The following is a 6,000-nucleotide window of genomic DNA, read 5'->3' as shown; positions in this document are numbered from 1 at the left end:
ACATGGTTTACGTTCATAAACGGCTCTCGATCAACACTCACATTCATAGCATACCAGGCGTATCAAGTAATTTTTTCACCCTAGGTCCAAACGAGCAAGTTGTCTCTTGCACGCAAAGGAAGACCATTTGCAGTAATTTTCTGTGAGATTTGATCCACAGTCCTTCTGCTTATGAAACTAAGCGCTTACATGCGCGGATGCGGATTCCCTGAATACTATCGACCCTACAAAGTATATAAGCACGCCTAAATTTTTCAAACTCGATTTTCTCGAAAACACTTGAGAGTTGCGTCTTCCTGTTTACATATCTTGTAGTCGTGCCTTGCACACGCAGTCAGTATGGCCGGGGTAACATAACTTGTCAGGTTCCTAGAGCTGACAGTAAACAAATGGAAACACAAGAAAAATGCATACAGACATTCAGTCAAACGTCTTCAGTTGTAGATTTGTGTGAGTGCAACGTACGCCAGCGAAGAGAAGGTAAGGTAGAAATGCTACTCATCTACGCAGAAGCACAAAATATCGTTTCCAGGTAGTCAACACTGCGGCACGTGTACCCGTACTGTAAATGATGAAACATCATTATAATTACTGTTCTGGTAACTAAAATACTTCGCATATGAGAACAATTTCTACCTAATCTTCAATGGTGTAAATTTTTCTCACACAGTCCTTCAACCGAAGACGGTTGACTGGATCCAAGTGCGCATTTTCCTTATGTTTTCATTTATTTACTGTCAACTCCAGTAAGTGGACGAGGTAACGCACCCCGAGTATCTTCACTGAGTGATCGTACAGGAGAATCATAGTGAGTTTTGAGTCTTGCTTTTAATGACGTCAGTGGTACACTGTGATATGTTTTTAAACAGGTCTTGAGGACAGGAAGCGAATTTCAGACTAAAAAATATCAGGTGTTATTTAAAAAAAGACGTACTGCTGCTCACATCACCGTAGTGAATAAAGTTACGAGAAATGTGACGTTAGTTTCCCCCTGCTCATCAACATTAGCCTAACAACATTTTTTAAATTTTTTTCTGGCAAAAAGTTATTTGAGATGGTTAGGATATGCGAGATTGCACGTACATGAGGCTGAAAGTAAGAAGATGCTGCATAGATGAGTTACAAACAACAGTTTAGAACCAATACACTTCGTCGAGTTCTCCTTTGTATACTATATCATCAGAGTTAAGCAGCGGCTTTTTTGCCTCATTTTTTTACCTGATTTCTTACTGCCAACCGGGTTCTTTCATCCGCTGCGCTTCACATTGAGGATTAACGTTACCAAGAGGTTATTCCCATCCCAAATTACCACGCATATCATTGGCCGTCCCCGGCTACGATTTTTTTATGCAGCATTTGTACACTGACTGACAAAACTATGCATGAATTAGAAAATAGGCAACTACAATAACTGGTTTTTAAGTAGAGAAAAAGTTTTTGAAAATTTGTAGATTTGTAGTAAGTTAACTAACTTACGCTAAGGACAACACACACACCCATGTCCGAGGGAGGACTCGAACCTCTTACGGAAGAGGGGGGGGGCGGGGGGGGGGGACAGCCGCGCGAACCGTGGCAAGACGCCTTAGACCACCGGCTACCTAGCGCAGCTAGGGAAAAGAAGGCAGCCTAGAGATAGGCATTTGATTAGACAGAGATTGTAATAGGTACAACGAACGAGGTGACGCAATTGTTAACGCAAAGGACTTGTAGTCCTTCGGTTCAAAAGAATAGTTGTGTCCTGCTGTCACGATCATCATTCTTCAGCAATTTCGTTAAACCGTTATACTCACATATCTACATCTACATCTACATCCATACTCCGCAAGCCACCTGACGGTGTGTGGCGGAGGGTACTTTGAGTACCTCTATCGGTTCTCCCTTCTATTCCAGTATCGTATTGTTCGTGGAAAGAAGGATTTTCGGTATGCTTCTGTGTGGGCTCTAATCTCTCTGATTTTATCCTCATGGTCTCTTCGCGAGATATACGTAGTAGGGAGCAATATACTGCTCGACTCCTCGGTGAAGGTATGTTCTCGAAACTTCAACAAAAGCCCGAACCGAGCTAATGAGCGTCTCTCCTGCAGAGTCTTCCACTGGAGTTTATCTATCATCTCCGTAACGCTTTCGCGATTACTAAATGATCCTGTAACGAAGCGCGCTGCTCTCCGTTGGATCTTCTCTATCTCTTCTATCGACCCTATCTGGTACGGATCCCACACTGCTGAGCAGTATCCAAGCAGTGGGCGAACAAGCGCACTGTAACCTACTTCCTTTGTTTTCGGATTGCATTTCCTTAGGATTCTTCCAATGAATCTCAGTCTGGCATCTGCTTTACCGACGATCAACTTTATATGATCATTCCATTTTAAATCACTCCTAATGCGTACTCCCAGATAATTTATGGAATTAACTGCTTCCAGTTCCTGACCTGCTATGTTGTAGCAAAATTATAAGGGATCTTTCTTTCTATGTATTCGCAGCACATTATACTTGTCTACATTGAGATTCAGTTGCCATTCCCTGCACCATGCGTCAATTCGCTGCAGATCCTCCTGCATTTCAGTACAATTTTCTACACTCCAGATATCCTCTTCTACCCTGGTCCACTGAGATATTGGTCAGTCTCCAGACATTTACACTTGGACGAGGCGTTAAGTCCTTCGCACTAAGCGAGAAGAACTGAACGTGAGCGCGAAGAGGATTCTTGAGCGCGTCATTCCGGCAGTGGGAGATAAGAGGGCGACGTGTGTGCTCCCCTGCCGCGTCCCCGCCAGCCGCCACACACCAGAGGCGCCTTCCTTCCGGCGGGCCGCTCAGTCTCCCGCCAGCGTTCATCGCTGTCACTACTGCTGACGCAGACGCTCCGGCTCCTGGTAAGGCAGCGCTCGTCCACTAATTGCGTCTTCGTCGTTGCTAGGTCCCTTGTATATATTTCCAACAGCCCACTTTCAAAGACTTCAGCTTCCTATCCAGTATTTCGTATTAAACGTCGTGACCCGTTGGTGGAATTTTGTTTTCTTTCAAATCCTTATGGGCGTGTGACTGCGTCGTATATAATAAAACTACCAACGTTTCGGCTACTATTGCTGACAGTCTTTATCAGGGTGACTACTGCGGTTTGTTGTTGCTGCTTTATATTATTTTAAAATTGCTGGGCGTTTTGGCAAACTATACTCTTGTATCGGATGACAGGTTCAAGAGGCAGGGATATCATATGGTACTGGTGGGAAATTTGACTGGTTGTTGGCTCGAATCAGGTAGTAACTGCCGTGGTGACGTAGTGGTGCTTATGTAGTGTCTAGTGCCTCCTGAGGTCTGACAGTACCTTCGGTTGCTTGCATTGTTGTGTTTACGTCGAGCGGTGGGGCAGCTCCGATAGCACGTGGCCTGCCAGCCTGCAGTAGCTGACAACCAAGACGGCGAGAATCTATAACCCTCTTCGTGGTCCATGTTGGGCAACATCTTTGGTATCTAGACACCCTCTCCGATTTTTCACTTAGCGGTGAGTTGCTGCCTAGCGTAAACGTAGGCTTGTACTGTATGGTCTGATAAGGTGTTCCGTCTCACCAACACAGACCTGTTCAAAATAGCAGCTAAGTTTGTTTACTCCTGTAGTGCGAAGTTTGTCTACGGGTTCTTTAATGGAAGCGAGGAAATCTCTTATTTTTGTTTTTCCTGTAGAAAATGGACTTTGTTCTCTATTGAACCGAAAATGTTGGTAAATGCTATTTTGTCTAAAACTGACATGGGGAGACCGTGGCTGTGAACAATTAATGTAGGTTGATTCTTACAAAGAAGAAGACAGCAATCAGCCACTATTAATAATGCTATTTATTTGAGTAAATAGCGCCGTAATTGGTTTCTAACTGACAAGTTCATCATCAGACGGCTGTTCACAAGATTCACATGATGCAACTTACATAATCGTCTGTTTTCGATTTTTACTCTCCCACTGTAGCGAAATATTCTCGATGTGTTGGTGCCCCACGGTAGAAAACAATGGAGCGCCCTATGTGACCATAACTAACGTCCAAACGATGTAATACAGAGTAAACAAATATGTGAGTTTAAGTGGTTATAGTACTTACATCGAAAATTCCGCGAAATTTTGTTGCGAAGTTGCAGGATTGTATTTTTGAAATATGAGTTGCCTATCACCATATTGTGCAAAGCACCACACACACACACCGAAAAGTATTTGCCACTTGTGAAGTTGACACAAAGATTGCGGTTTCACATATACAACAGTGCCAGAGATGTTTCCTGTCAGAGATATTACAATATATAGATTACTTTGATTTCACAGTATGAATGTTAATACAGAATAAAAGTCACATCATGAACAATTAAAGCAGAAAGATTAACCTTACACTATGACCATATAATATTACAGATGAAGTTGACAGATGTAGTAACCAGTTTGTGTGAGTGCTACTTGCATGGTATTATGTAAATACTGTGCTATATACAAGGAACAACATAGAGGTGGGATTAAATGAATAATATGACAGTATTATATTAACGTCGTATGGCGCACTGCAATTTTGTATCAATTTTACAGTTGCAATAATGTGTGACTGAGCAGGCAGCTATATTTTGGTGTAAAGCAGTGCCAAAGAAGTTCACGTATTACACAATATATGCATTGCTTTGATTTGACTGTGGATTTTTTTTTACGAAGAATCAAGGTAACAATACAAGCATTTATATTACAAAGAATAAACGTTACATTCTGAGCATACAATATTCACTGAGAATTAATTACAAAGAAATTCGGAAAATTTATTTGTAATTAATGCTCACTGAATAGCGATAATAGATGGTCTGTAAATAGCCATTTCAATCGAAAGCGGTTGGTGTTATACTTAGTATTCTACAGTAACAGTACTATAACAATGGAACCGTTAATAGTTTCCTCGTCGAATCAGCCAATTCCTTCACCATTAACTCTGTTAACGTGAGTAAAATATTTCGTAACCTGTCGTGGACTCAGAGCGTTAATACATAAGAAACTTATACCGATGATAAGGTTTCTTTTTCAAGAGCCTCGGAGAAAACCTTCATAAGTACATTAATTTCGTTTTCTTTTTAAATCAATCTAACGTATTCAGTTTCAGATCCATTCATTTTAGGTAGAACTGTACATAAGACATGTGTTTCTAGTCTTTCTATTTCATTGTTGTTTTAACTAGAAGCAATAAGTGATGCATTCTAGAGGGCGGCAGTTTAGAGTCACACCAGGCCATCCAGATCAAAGTTTCTCGCTTAAGGCAAATGGTGTGATGATGCGTTCGGAAAGAAAACAGGGCTTGTACTGCGTATCAAATGACCTCGTCGTTGTTGGTACATCAAACCATTATCTTCCTTCATTCACAAGCAAGAGACCATTGATATGGTGTAAGTTTACGAAGAACATCGTCGGAACTTACCTGCGTGATTACGCAGCGCTGTTTCCCAGAATGTTACAACTCATACAGCCTTCACCAGTGACACATGAAAGCTTCGCTACGAAGAAATTTATTCTAAGTAAAATCGTTATAAAGGAAATAGATATTTTACTCCTCCAGCCCATTTATATGTTAGTTATGTCAATGAACAAAGAGAGAGTGACGCCAGTCATCCAAACACATTGGTTATTCTCATTATAAGCAGGACTGTATAATTTGAGAGACAATACTGCTGAACTTTTGCGTTACCAAGAAATGTTTTTGCACCCTGGTCGCAATTATATTGAGAACAGTTTATTTACCATTTATGCCACATCCACAGATCACGAGAACGGGAAAATAAAAGTATGCTTCTGGTCAAAGCAAATTATCACTGACTTAATTAGATGACACTCGAACGTCTGCGTGACGTAAAAAGCCAGCACGCTGCAAGTCCTTTTATCGACATGATACTTTCAAGAGGCTGTATTAGCAACTTGAGTTAAGCAAATTAGGTTCCTAGTCTAGACAAAAACATTATAGCAGAATCTCTTCTTTTTCCTTGCGTTTGTCC

General features: G+C 41.4%; 1 protein-coding gene across 1 annotated transcript in view; it reads left to right on the top strand.

Annotated features, from left to right (window-relative positions):
- The first annotated feature begins 2,818 nt into the window (after nucleotides 1-2,818).
- The window catches only part of LOC126248590 (catenin delta-2), a 546,087-nt gene continuing 542,905 nt past the window's right edge, over nucleotides 2,819-6,000 (top strand). The window contains exon 1 of the mRNA XM_049949704.1: nucleotides 2,819-2,873. The gene's annotated coding sequence lies outside the window, so the exon portion shown is untranslated. The remainder of the gene's footprint in view (nucleotides 2,874-6,000) is intronic.

The sequence above is a fragment of the Schistocerca nitens genome, chromosome 3, assembly GCF_023898315.1.
Source record: "Schistocerca nitens isolate TAMUIC-IGC-003100 chromosome 3, iqSchNite1.1, whole genome shotgun sequence".
NCBI classification, from domain to species: Eukaryota; Metazoa; Arthropoda; class Insecta; order Orthoptera; family Acrididae; genus Schistocerca; species Schistocerca nitens.
The sequence above is the reverse complement of the archived record's forward strand: the minus strand, read 5'-3'. Positions and strand labels throughout refer to the sequence as shown.